The sequence below is a fragment of the Schistocerca nitens genome, chromosome 3 (assembly GCF_023898315.1).
Source record: "Schistocerca nitens isolate TAMUIC-IGC-003100 chromosome 3, iqSchNite1.1, whole genome shotgun sequence".
In the NCBI taxonomy this organism is placed as follows: domain Eukaryota; kingdom Metazoa; phylum Arthropoda; class Insecta; order Orthoptera; family Acrididae; genus Schistocerca; species Schistocerca nitens.
In genome coordinates, this window is record NC_064616.1 from 220915957 (window position 1) to 220929377 (window position 13421).

The following is a 13421-nucleotide window of genomic DNA, read 5'->3' on the forward strand; positions in this document are numbered from 1 at the left end:
AGAAGATGCAGTTTTAGTTGTTGATGACGTTGTTTCATTAACACCAATAATTGTTACATTAACAGTTACATTAACAGCAGTAACTATTAGAAGCAGACCGCATTAAGAAAAGAATGGTTGGCAAACTACTCTCGTGAAAATAGATTTGTACAATGGCAACATTTCAGAATTCAAATACATGTGAATGGGGAGCACTGCTGCGACGTTTTAACATGATGAAAATTGAATAAAGAATGCAGCTTCTTGATTTGTGTAGCATTCCATCCTGTCAACAATATTCCTTAACAATGAGTCAGCCAATTCGAACGATGGGACTTTAGTCTTGTAGACGAGAGCATTTCCACAGCTAAAATTACACATCCTTGTATTTTTGTTAATTCAGTTGTATGTGTGCTCCTGACTCAATAAATTATGCCCTGCAGCTCAGATATTCTCAAAGCATCTATGTTCTGATTGCACATGATGGTCTCAGGAGCAGCAATATGTTTTGTAATCAGCATCACTGAAATCCCACAAACACCTATGCAAAGCATAGATATCCAAAAAGCGAACATTATTCTCCGTTCCCCACTTCATATTTCAGTTTTTCTATTTTATGAACACACATAACCTCAAAACTCATGCAACTAGTGTCGCCAAATTTGGAACACACCGAAAGTGTTCAGTTTCACCAACGAGTTGCGCAAACTCGTGGCGCGCATGCGCAGTGGTCGGTAGTGCAGTTGCCTGCAATCTAGTGTCGTGTAAACCAGGCTTAACAGTCAATATCTAAACTATTTTCTATGATATTCAAAAAACTACATGATCCTCGAAACTGCAGTATGTAATATTTCTGTAAACGTGGTTCCACTGTAGGAGAAGAATTCCTGAATACTGTTTAGACATCACGTAGTTCCCAGCGGACATAACTGTTAACAGCAAGAAATTGCTGTAGCATACGTGTATGTAAACGTAGCCTAATAAAGAACAATTTGAATTACAATAAAATTAGAATGCCGTTCCTTAAAAAAAATACATATTTTTTATTATAGTCAGGGTTACGAGGCTAGCATTGCGTTAAATATTTGTAATTTAACTAGCTGCATGTTGTTTGCCGCTCTCGTAAAGAGATATCGAAATTCAACTATCTCCTGCGTGGTGATACTAAATGTATCCATATAGAGGGCTATTGAAAAAGGAACAGATTTCAAACATTTATTACATCCAAACTACAAAAGACAGAAACAAAACTTCAACGTTCCTGGAAAGAGAAAAGATAAGATTTTTATGCATTCAATGTGAGCACCATGTGTTACACGACAGATATCAAAACGGTGGCTCATTTCCTGCCACACACGAACCAGGTGGTTTCTCGTTATAGAATTCACAGCTTCAACAATGCAGTATCGCAGACTTTCAAGAGTGTCAGGTGTAGGGAAGATAAAAACGCGGTCTTTTACGTAACCCCACAGATAAGTCACATGGTGTGAGGTCTAGAGATCTGGGAGGCCACTGGCGATGAATTTCATCTTCTGCTCCTTCTCTTCCAATCCAACGTCCTAGGTTGGCGTCATTCAGGCTTAGAGAAATCAGGCGGGTCACCATCTTGCATGAAGATGAATTCATCTGAATCATCTCCAAGTTGAGAAAATAAACAGTTTCGAAGTATGTGTAGATAAGTTTGTCCTGTCAGTTTTCTCCATGCCGGCCGCGGTGGTCTCGCGGTTCTAGGCGCTCAGTCCGGAACCGCGCGACTGCTACGGTCGCAGGTTCGAATCCTGCCTCGGGCATGGATGTGTGTGATGTCCTTAGGTTAGTTAGGTTTAAGTAGTTCTAAGTTCTAGGGGACTGATGACCGCAGCTGTTAAGTCCCATAGTGCTCAGAGCCATTTTCTCCATGAAGAAGAAAGCAACAGCGCCAATGCGGTGGTGATTGGAATGTCTACTCGGACCGTTCGAATTTTAAACCGTTGTCTGTTCAGGGACGTTGGAATTATGGTGCTACCGTTTGTGATTTGGAAGATATAAATGTCTGAAATCTGTTCCTTGTTTCTGAATAGCACTGTATATGAAAGACAATGCCCTAACTAAATGACTCATCATCACCTGTACCAAATAGCTAAGAACAGAAATTCGAAATTTTGAGAGGGCGTTTATCTTATATTGCAGGCGTCACTTAAGAAATTCCACCCCTATGGAGGTGAAATATGGGATGAAAAGTTTTGTGAAACTATGCCGCTACTGAGGCAATTTTGAAGTGAATTGTTTTTGAATAATGGTATTTGGTTTTTCAGTCAGAAATAAAAGAAAACGTATTTGTTTTCGAAAATTCAATCACTATGGGGGTAAAATAGTGGGTGAAAGCTTTCTTAAAAAATAAGTCGTTCAGGAACTACTAAAACATTTTTAAGCCCCGTCTATGAAAATTGGTATTTGACTTCTAAGTTGGAAATAAAAAAATCCGTGTTTTACTGTTTTTGGAAATTCGGGGGTTAATAGGGGATTAACATTTTTATGAAAATGTTTCATTATGAGATCATTTTCAAGGCTAAACCTAAGAACGTTAGTATTTGGCTTCTCAGTCAGAAAGAAAGAATATGTTTCAGTGTTTTTGTAAATTCAGTCCCTAAGAGGGTAAAATACGCGATGAAAGCTTTTATGGAAACATTTCATTACTAAAGCATTTTTGAAACTAAATCTGTGAAAATTTGTATTGAGCTTCTCAGTTAGACATGAAAGAAATACATGTTCCAGTGTTTTTTTGGAAATTCAACGCCTTAGGAGAAGAAACTGGGGATGAAAATTTTTATGAAAATATGTCGTCACATTAAAACATTTTTAAAGCTATATCAGTGAAAATTGGTTTTTGACATCTAAAGCAGTATGTGTTAGGGATACAAAGTTTCTATGGAAATGCCACCATAGGAGGTCAAAAGGAAGAGTTAAGAAACGATCTGCGACTCCAGCCACCAGAATCACTTTTTGGTCAGAAGTACATTCGGAAAAGATCATACTCTCTTTCTTTTCTTTCTTTTGCTTGCGCCGTTTTTCCCGCGGATACGCAGGGTCGGCATGGTTAATCGGATATGGCAATGTTAGTTGAAGGGGTCGCCGCATGCCCTTCCTGCCGCCACCCTGTACCCCCCGGGAAGCAATTAGTGTACCTCAACTGTCTGCGACTAGTGTAATCCATGGAATAGTGCGAAAATGTTCAGATGTCTGCGAGCCGTGTAGCTGAGGCGGGAAGTGGGGACCAGCCCGGTATTCACCTAGGGGGATGTGGAAAACTGCCTAAGAACCACATCCAGGCTGGCAGGCACACCGGCCTTCGTCGTTAATCCGCCGGGCGGATTCGATCCGGGGTCGGCGCGCCTACCCGAGTCCAGGAGGCAGCGCGTTACCGCGCTCGACTAACCTGGCGGGTGGGAAAAGAACATCCTTCTATACCCTTAATTAATTAGTGTGAAAAGCTTCGAAGCTGTTGCAATTGCTGAACAACATAAAAATTTGGTTAAAAGAAAAACAGATCTACGCGAACAAAGCATCTACATCTACATCTACATTTATACTCCGCAAGCCACCCAACGGTCTGTGGCGGAGGGCACTTCACGTGCCACTGTCATTACCTCCCTTTTCTGTTACAGTCGCGTATGGTTTGCGGGAAGAACGACTGTCTGAAAGCCTCCGTGCGCGCTCGAATCTCTCTAATTTTACATTCGTGATCTCCTCGGGAGGTATAAGTAGGGGGAAGCAATATATTCAATACCTCATCCAGAAACGCACCCTCTCGAAACCTGGCGAGCAAGCTACACCTCGATGCAGAGCGCCTCTCTTGCAGAGTCTGCCACTTGAGTTTGCTAAACATCTCCGTAACGCTATCACGGTTACCAAATAACCGTGTGACGAAACGCGCCGCTCTTCTTTGGATCTTCTCTATCTCCTCCGTCAACTCGATCTGGTACGGATCCCACACTGACGAGCAATACTCAAGTATAGGTCGAACGAGTGTTTTGTAAACCACCTCCTTTCTTGATGGACTACATTTTCTAAGCACTCTCCCAATGAATCTCAACCTGGTACCCGCCTTACCAACAATCAATTTTATATGATCATTCCACTTCAAATCGTTCCGCACGCATACTCCGAGATATTTTACAGAAGTAACTGCTACCAGTGTTTGTTCCGCTATCATATAATCATACAATAAGGGATCTTTCTTTCTATGTATTCGCAATAAATTACATTTGTCTATGTTAAGGGTCAGTTGCCACTCCCTGCACCAAGTGCCTATCCGCTGCAGATCTTCCTGCATTTCGCTACAATTTTCTAAGCTAGTTTGTCTATAAACATTTGTGTGTGGATGACTGATCAGTGCATGGATATGCCTGTGTACGGGTGTCTGCGCAGTTGTGTAGTATACACGCACGAACATTTGTAAAAGAACGCAGTGGATTCACCAGTATTAGTAGTCTCCTTTAGAACGCCATCAATATTCGCCATGGATACAGAAACCAGTATTTCTTTTCTCTGTTTCTACATTCATTTTTAAACCTGTTAGAGTTCATCAGTATCTCAGGCTGTTCACGCACTAACTGCTGCTATGATTATAATGCTGCAGTAGAAGGATCACGTTACTGCTGTTAGCGTCAGACTAGATGTACATAACAGGACTGGTTGCCATACATAGGCATACGAATCAGGAAAAAACGATGTCATTTAGTGTTAATAAATTATCGCGCGGCAAGTTAAACCATGAATACAGCATTTTATTACGGTCGCACGGACACACTTTATTTTACAGCAAGCATCGGAGTGGGAATAGCGTAGGATGATTTGCCAGTTTACTGTTGCAGTCAGTTCCATCTTACAGATTTTCTAACGCAGTTATGATTACTATAATCCCACTCGTACGAGAGCTGGACGTATGTGTTTTAACGTCGCTAAAGAACACATTTCTTCATCTGTCTGATAACATAGTGTACAACAATACTTTAAAAGTCACAGCGCCTTTTAAAAGAAAATCATTAACAAAACATTTATTTCGTCACACGGTGCCTAGAGGCGCAGGCCTGTTCTACGCTTACATACGAGGGCAAGCAGAGCTTTTTTCGGCGTGGCACCGAGCTAACGTTGATATACATTGATATCATCAGACACCTGGTCATCGTATGATTTTTGATGATTTTATAGTACGATTGCATTGGTTTACTTCGGGTTATGCAATTGGGTTTTAAAACAAACTCTTTTATGCTTTTTATCGTTAATATTGCGGCAGCTGTTTGTCGTACCACACATAATACGACCTATACCACACATAAGTAAGTATGTATTCTGACATGGTTGTTACATTTTCTTGTATTTTAATTTAATTTATTTTATTTTATTGTTATTTATATTAGTTAATTTTTATTAAAAAATAATTCTTCCACTGTTCCACTGGACAAACGAATGTATTCAGTACATCCGATGTGTTGCATGGCTTATTACAACTGTGTGTTATGGTTTTATGAATAATCGCGTACACATATGTTCGTATATCATGTGTTATTTGAGTAAAACAGGGAAAACTATTAAAAACAGCATGATACAGGCAGAAGCATATGTGCCCTAATGTTACATATAGTGTTAACGATATACCATATATCTCTTTGAGGCACTTACATAGTTAACATGATACCTGTAAATTGTTAATGTATGTTCTATATTTTTTATAAAATTTTTATAAAAGTACATTTCTTCTTCTCATTGTACAGGGGCCTGAAGATGGCATCAATGTAATGCCGAAAATGGTAGCACATAGAAGTTCATAAAATAAAATAAATTTCTACAATACATACGGCTGTTGGTAAATTATTACATCAAGGATTTCCTTAGAAGGTCAGGATGAGCCAAGTCTCTGAGAATAGGTTTAATTGCAGTAATAACAGCAGCAGCAAGAGAATGCTAGCGAGAATAAGATTCTCCAGTTGCCTGAGCCCCTATTGTATTTGCACCACGAATTTTCTCCTGATGGGCACAATCCATGACATGGCTTATCATAAGTGAAGGACTTATGGAAGAATATGGCCCAAACATCTGTCTTCATTGCCTCCAGATTTTCTTTATGTCTCCTAATTGTCTGCCCATAGTATATCTGCAAGTTTTCTATTTCAGTTTTAGTTAACCGACCCTGTCCGGTCAACAATTTTCCATCTTCTAATTTTTTTCCTCTCATATCAACAGTTAGTTTTCTCAGCCTTGTTCCCAAACGTTTTTGAAAATGGCCTACACATTCTATTTTGCTAATAATGGCATCTCCATATGGCTTAGAGTTGACAGTGGGTGTGCCCGCATCTCGTGGTCGTGCGGTAGCGTTCTCGCTTCCCACGCCCGGGTTCCCGGGTTTGATTCCCGGCGGGGTCAGGGATTTTCTCTGCCTCGTGATGGCTGGGTGTTGTGTGCTGTCCTTAGGTTAGTTAGGTTTAAGTAGTTCTAAGTTCTAGGGGACTGATGACCATAGATGTTAAGTCCCATAGTGCTCAGAGCCATTTGAACCATTTTTTTGACAGTGGGTGGGTTGACAGTGGGTGACAGAAAAGTGGGCGTGGCACATAAACACACGTGGTAGGAAAACGCCCTTTAAATGCTCAAAAAAAAATTTCAGCAAAATCCTTTTCAGAGTACTTAAATAAAACCTTAATCTATCGAAATATGATGAAAACCGAAAATCGATTTTTTTTCAATCTGAACCACAGTGTGGTCCCCTAAAAGCTAGCTGCCACTCACCACACCAACTAGAATTTTTTTCTAAGCCATCTTGTATCCTCCTACAGTCACTCAACGACGACACCTTACCGTACATCACAGTATCATCAGCAAACAACCGCAGATTGCTGTCCACCCTGTCCGCCAGGTCATTTATGTATACAGAGAATAACCGCGGTTTCGCACGAGCGATGCCTTCTAAAACCATATTGATTCGTGGTCATAAGCTTCTGCGTCTCAAGAAAATTTATTTTATTCAAACTGAGAATATGTTCAAGGATTCTGAAGCATAGGGATGTTAGGACTATTGGTCCGTAATTTTACAGGTCCGTTCTTTTGCCCTTCTTATACAGAGGAGTCACCTGTGCTTTTTTCCAGTTCCTGGGACTTTGCGCTGGGCGAGAGATCCACTATAAATGCAAGATAAATAAGGGGCCAATGCCGTAGAGTATTCTTTGAAAAACCGAACTGGGGTTCCATCCGGATCTGGTGACTTATTTGTTTTCAACATCATCAGTGGTTTCTATACGGCAGGTATGCTTATCACTATGTCGTCCTTACGGAAGTCTGTTCGATGGTCAAACGATACTATGCTTGTACGATTCTCCTGCGTAAACGATTCGTCAACTGCCGCGCCAGTCTGGTCAACAAATGCTTGGTAGGAAACCTTACATCCACCTAGAGCTCTTACATAAGACCAGAATTTTCTCGAATTCTCTGCCAGATCTTTTGCTAAGGTATGACGGTGGTAGTAGTTGTACGACAAGCTCATAGGTTTTTGCACAGACGCACGAATCTCTACTAATTTTTGCTTATCGTCATTTGCTCGTTCTCTTTTGAACCGAGAGTACAACAGCCTCTGTTTCCTCTGCAGTTTCCGAATCTCGTTATTAAAATATGGTGGGTCCTTTCCGTCCTTAATCCACTTACTAGGCACATGATTATTTAGACCACGATTTCAAATCTCCTTAAACTTTGGCCTTAATTTCTCTACGTTCATCTTACTGCAACTGGGTGATGTTAGTCCAGTGTCTGAGTGAGATGATAGCGACTGCTTGTCCGCTCATTCCAATAACTAAATGTGACAGGTAGAACGACCACCAGTGCACTGTTCTTCGTGTTTAGAATCACACTACTGGCCATTAAAATTGCTACACCAAGAAGAAATGCAGATGATAAACGGGTATTCATTGGACAAATATATTATATCAGAACTGACATGTCATTACATTTTCACGCAATTTCGGTGCATAGATCCTGAGAAATCAGTTCCCAGAACAACCACCTCTGGCCGTAATAACGGCCTTGATACGCCTGGGCATTGAGTCAAACAGAGCTTGGATGACGAGTACAGATACAGCTGCCCATGCTGCTTCAACACGATACCATAGTTCATCAAGAGTAGTGACTGGCGTATTGTGACGAGCCAGTTCAAAAAAATGGCTCTGAGCACTATGGGACTTAACGACTGAGGTCATCAGTCCCCTAGAACTTAGAACTACTTAAACCTAACTAACCTAAGGACATCACACACATCCATGCCCGAGGCAGGATTCGAACCTGCGACCGTAGCGGTCACGCGGTTCCAAACTGACGCGCTTAGAACCGCACGGCCACACCGGCCGGCTGACGAGCCAGTTGCTCGGCCACCATCGACCAGACGTTTTCAATTGGTGAGAATGTGCTGGCCAGGGCAGAAGTCGTGTACAGAAGTTGTGTACGAGAAGCCTGTAGGGCCTGCAACATGCGATCGTGCATTATCCTGCTGAAATGTAGGGTTTCGCAGGGATCGAATGAAGGGTGGAGCCACGGGTCGTAACACATCTGAAATGATCGTCCACTGTTGAAAGTGCCGTCAGTGCGAACAAGAGGTGACCGAGACGTGTAACCAATGGCACCCCATACCATCACGCCGGGTGATACGCCAGTATGGCGATGACGAATACACGCTTCCAATGTGCGTTTACCGCGATGTCGCAAACACGGATGCGACCATCATGATGCTGTAAACAGAACCTGGATTCATCCGAAAAAATGACGTTTTGCCATTCGTGCACCCAGGTTCGTCGTTGAGTATACCATCGCAGGCGCTCCTGTCTGTGATGCAGCGTTAAGGGTAACCGCAGCCATGGTCTCCGAGCTGATAGTCCATTCTGCTACAAACGTCGTCGAACTGTTCGTGCAGATGGTTGTTGTCTTGCAAACGTCCCCATCTGTTGACTCAGGGATCGAGACGTGGCTGCACGATCCATTACAGCCATGTGGATAAGATGCCTGTCATCTCGACTGCTTGTGGTACGAGGCCGTTGGGATCCAGCACGGCGTTCCGTATTACCCTCCTGAACACGCCAATTCCATATTCTGCTAACAGTCATTGAATCTCGACCAACGGGAGCAGCAGTGTCGCGATACGATAAACCGCAATCGCGATAGGCTACAATCCGACCTTTATCAAAGTCGGAAACGTGATGGTACGCATTTATCCTCCTTACACGAGGCATCACAACAACGTTTCACCAGGCAACGCCGGTCAAGTGCTGTTTGTGTACGAGAAATCGGTTGGAAACTTTCCTCATGTCAGCACGTTGTAGGTGTCGCCACCGGAGGCAACCTTTTATGAATGCTCTGGAAAGCTAATCATTTTTATATCACAGCATCTTCTTCCTGTCGGTTAAATTTCGCGTCTGTAGCAGGTCATCGTGGTGTAGCAATTTTAATGGGCAGTAGTGTATTATGAAGCCTACTTGGATATATGAAGGGCGTGAACAGCGTCTGGTGTGGAGTGACCGCTGTGAAACACACAGAAATGCCGCATGCTCGAGGGGATGGGTGTTATCGGCACCTAACGGAGTTTCGAAGTGGCCTCGTTGTGGGTCTCCATTTGAATGGCTGGTCGAATCGTGCAATATCCACATTTGTGGGGCATTCAGATGAGACAGTGGCCGTGTGTTGGACTGCAGGGGAAAGTGAGGACAGGCTTAGTCGTCGTCAGGTTTCTGTTCGAATATGTCTAAGCACCACAAGGAAGATCGCCGTATTTTGAATCAAGCACATCGTAACCCCTTCACATATGCCCCTACCATCCGAGAAAAGTAATGGACTCTTAGCTACACCGTGTGTCACCCTGCACCGATGATCAGAGACTAATATCAGCCAGACAAGGGAATTACCGTCCCACGGTTTGGCAGCTGTTAACACCACATCACGTGCGGTTGCGACTGGAGTGGTGACGTGACCGAGAATGGCGTTACAACGTGTTCATTGAAGAATCGAGTGCTCTTGGTAGGCCATCGTCAGCAAATATTGCGGTGACCTGGAGAGAGATCCCATTCTTCTAGTGTTTTGGATAGGCACAGCGATGTTCAAATGGTTCAAATGGCTCTGAGCACTATGGGACTTAACATCTGAGGTCAGCAGTCCCCTAGAACTTAGAACTACTTAAACCTAACTAACCTAAGGACAGCACACACATCCGTGGCCGAGGCAGGAACCTGCGACCGTAGCGGTCGCGCGGCTCCAGACTGAAGCGCCTGGAACCGCTCGGCCATAGCGGTTGGCGCACAGCGATGTTACTCCTGGCATAATCGTGTGGGGAGCCTCGCCTTGTGTAATGCTGTGGGGAGCCACTGGGTATGATTTCAGGTCACAGTTGATACTGATTGAGGGGATTCCGGCAGCACAAAGGTACATCACGGGCATCCTGCGTCCTCCCATGCGACAGTGTCGTGGTGCCATTTTTCAACAGAACAATGCTCGTCCACATACTACACGTGTCTTTATGAACTGTTGCGTGATCCTGAGGTACTCCCGTGGCCAGAAAGATCCTCAGGTGTGTCCCTGATGGAAAACGTATGGATCCCATCTCGGACGCCAACTCCGTCCCAAGGTACTGAGGACCAGTTACAACAGTTGTGGACCAGCTTACCACAGGAGAGGATACAACGGCTTTATGGCACCCATCGCAGCCGGATCAGTGTATGAATCCAGGATACAGGGGATGCAGCGTCGTACTGACAAGTGGGCTGGTACTACCAAGCTACTTGTACGCGGTTTTGTAATCGAGACATGGTAATGACATCACACACCTTCTCAATGTGTAAAGTTTTATTTCGTTTCCTCTTCCCCTTCTGAGTGATTCACTTCTTTGTCAGGCATTGCAAAAAAAAAAAAAAAAAAATAAAATAAAAAAAAAATTTGGTTTTCTTTATGTTGGTTCGTGTAGCGGTACAACGTAGGTCAAGTGCCAACTTGATCTTCAAAACGTTTCTGACTGTATTTCGTTTGACAGTAGTCGCGTTTATGTGTGTTTTATGCAGATGGAAGAACTGGAACCACATGACATCATAAACTTGCTGTTCTGGTCGCTTAACCGCTTGTAGAAATTCATCCAAAGCTATTGAAGGCGCACAGAAGGTTAGACCTTCATTATCAGTAGTTATGAAATCGATAGATGTATTGAAACGTACCATACCTCTCTCGAAGGTTATCCACTGAAAGTTGTCCCAGAGCAGCGAACACAATGGAAAACGTGACGAAACCATACGATATCGAATTAAAAGACCGATGCTAGGTGACTCACAAATTAAATTAAATTTAATGTAGATAATGGCTTAGAACCTTGGAACTAATAATAATTACTTTCCTTCAAATCTACAGTCATTTACAATTTTGGCCTTTATAACAATTACAAAATTAGTCATAACAGTACAATGGCTACTCAGTACGTAGAGGCGGGATGCTACAGGTAGATAAACGACTGCAAGACGCCGGCCGCGGTGGCCGTGCGGTTCTGGCGCTGCAGTCGGGAACCGCGGGACTGCTACTGTCGCAGGTTCGAATCCTGCCTCGGGCATGGGTGTGTGTGATGTCCTTAGGTTAGTTAGGTTTAAGTAGTTCTAAGTTCTAGGGGACTTATGACCTAAGATGTTGAGTCCCATAGTGCTCAGAGCCATTTGAACCATATTTTTGACTGCAAGGGATTACAAAAATTTAAACTATTTAACTCATCATACGTAGGCAAGACACAAACATAAAGGACTTTCCATATAGTAACTACAAATCTAGAAACTGTGAGCGCTGTTACTAACAAGTAGTGCCACTGCCCGGTATTGTTAGAGGATTGAACAGCTACCATCAACAACGTCATCGTAACACAACCTAGTCTATTTGCATAGAGGGGTGCGTCATAATCACCATAATGAAGTCTCCGACATCCGCGAGATCTGACACGGTTGTCCCACGACTTGACGTCAGTTTACGAATACAAAGGCTACGGCCGAAAGCCTGCCAATTAAATCAACGACGTCAGCTCGTTTTGTATTATCACGTAATAGGGGAGAGAGTGTGACAGATATGATATGTGAATTGTGATGGAAGTCATTAAAGCAAAGACGTTTTTCGTCGCGGCGAGATCTATTTACGAAATTTCAGTCACCAACTTTCTCTTCCGAATGCGAAAATATTTTGTTAAGCTCAACCTACATGGGTAGGAATGATCATCAAAATAAAATAAGAGAAATCAGAGCTCGAACAGAGAGGTTTAGGTGTTCGTTTTTCCCGCGCGCTGTTCGGGAGTGGATTGGTAGAGAGATAGTATGATTGTGGTTCGATGAACCCTCTGCCAAGCACTTAAATGTGAATTGCAGAGTAGTCATGTAGATGTACTGCTGTTGTTACGTGTTGTACTATCATTGATACAGGGTGACAATTATTGAACTATATGAAAAAAATGTAAATTAATTACAAACTACGGCGGGCACACATTTTACTCAACATGTAAACAGTGATGCAGATATTCGGATTTAGTTTATGACATGTTCGACATGCCAGCCATTATTGGCGACGATGTGGCCCTGACGAATAGCGAAATTCTGCATCACCCACTGAAGTGTCGGAACATCTATGCTGTCGATGACCTCTTGAATGGCTATTTTCAGCTCAGCAATGGTTTTGGGGTTATTTTTGTACACCTTGTCTTTAATATAGCCCCAAAAAAGGGGCATCTTGTCGAAATCAGGGTGACTTTCGATAATGGTGATGAAATCATCTTCCAAAACCTTCACGTACCGTTCAATAGTCACCGTGACATAAAAGAATACCGCAACGATTATTCCGTGACTGGACATTGCACACCACACAGTCACCCGGTGTGGGTGAAGAGACTTCTTGATCGCGAAATGCGGTTTCTCAGTTCCCCAAATGCGCCAATTTTGCTTATTGACGAACCCATCAAAATCAAAGTGGGCTCCGTCTCTAAACCAAGTCATGCATGATCATACAAATCCCCATCATACCCCGCTTCCAACCGTGCAGCTTGAAGGCAGTAACGCAAAACCGTTCAGAAGTTATGACGATTTATTTCATATAGTCACCCTGTAAGTGCCGCTGTACCTGCGGGATAGGCGTCTAAGTTTCTGTTAAATATCTGTCAATAAGATTTTATACGTTGTATAATTGACTTCACGAGAATTATCGGTAAATGACCACACTATTTTGCTTTGCTCATTGTCTCTGATTATTTCGGCAGTACTTGTGTCTCTAGAGGTCTACCTCTCCACGAAGTCACATGCAGCGCATTAGTTGCACTTGAGTAAAAAATGTTCAAATGTGTGTGAATTCATATGGGAGGTCATCGGTCCCTAGACATACACATTACTTAAACTAACTTATGCTAAAGACAACACACACACACACACACA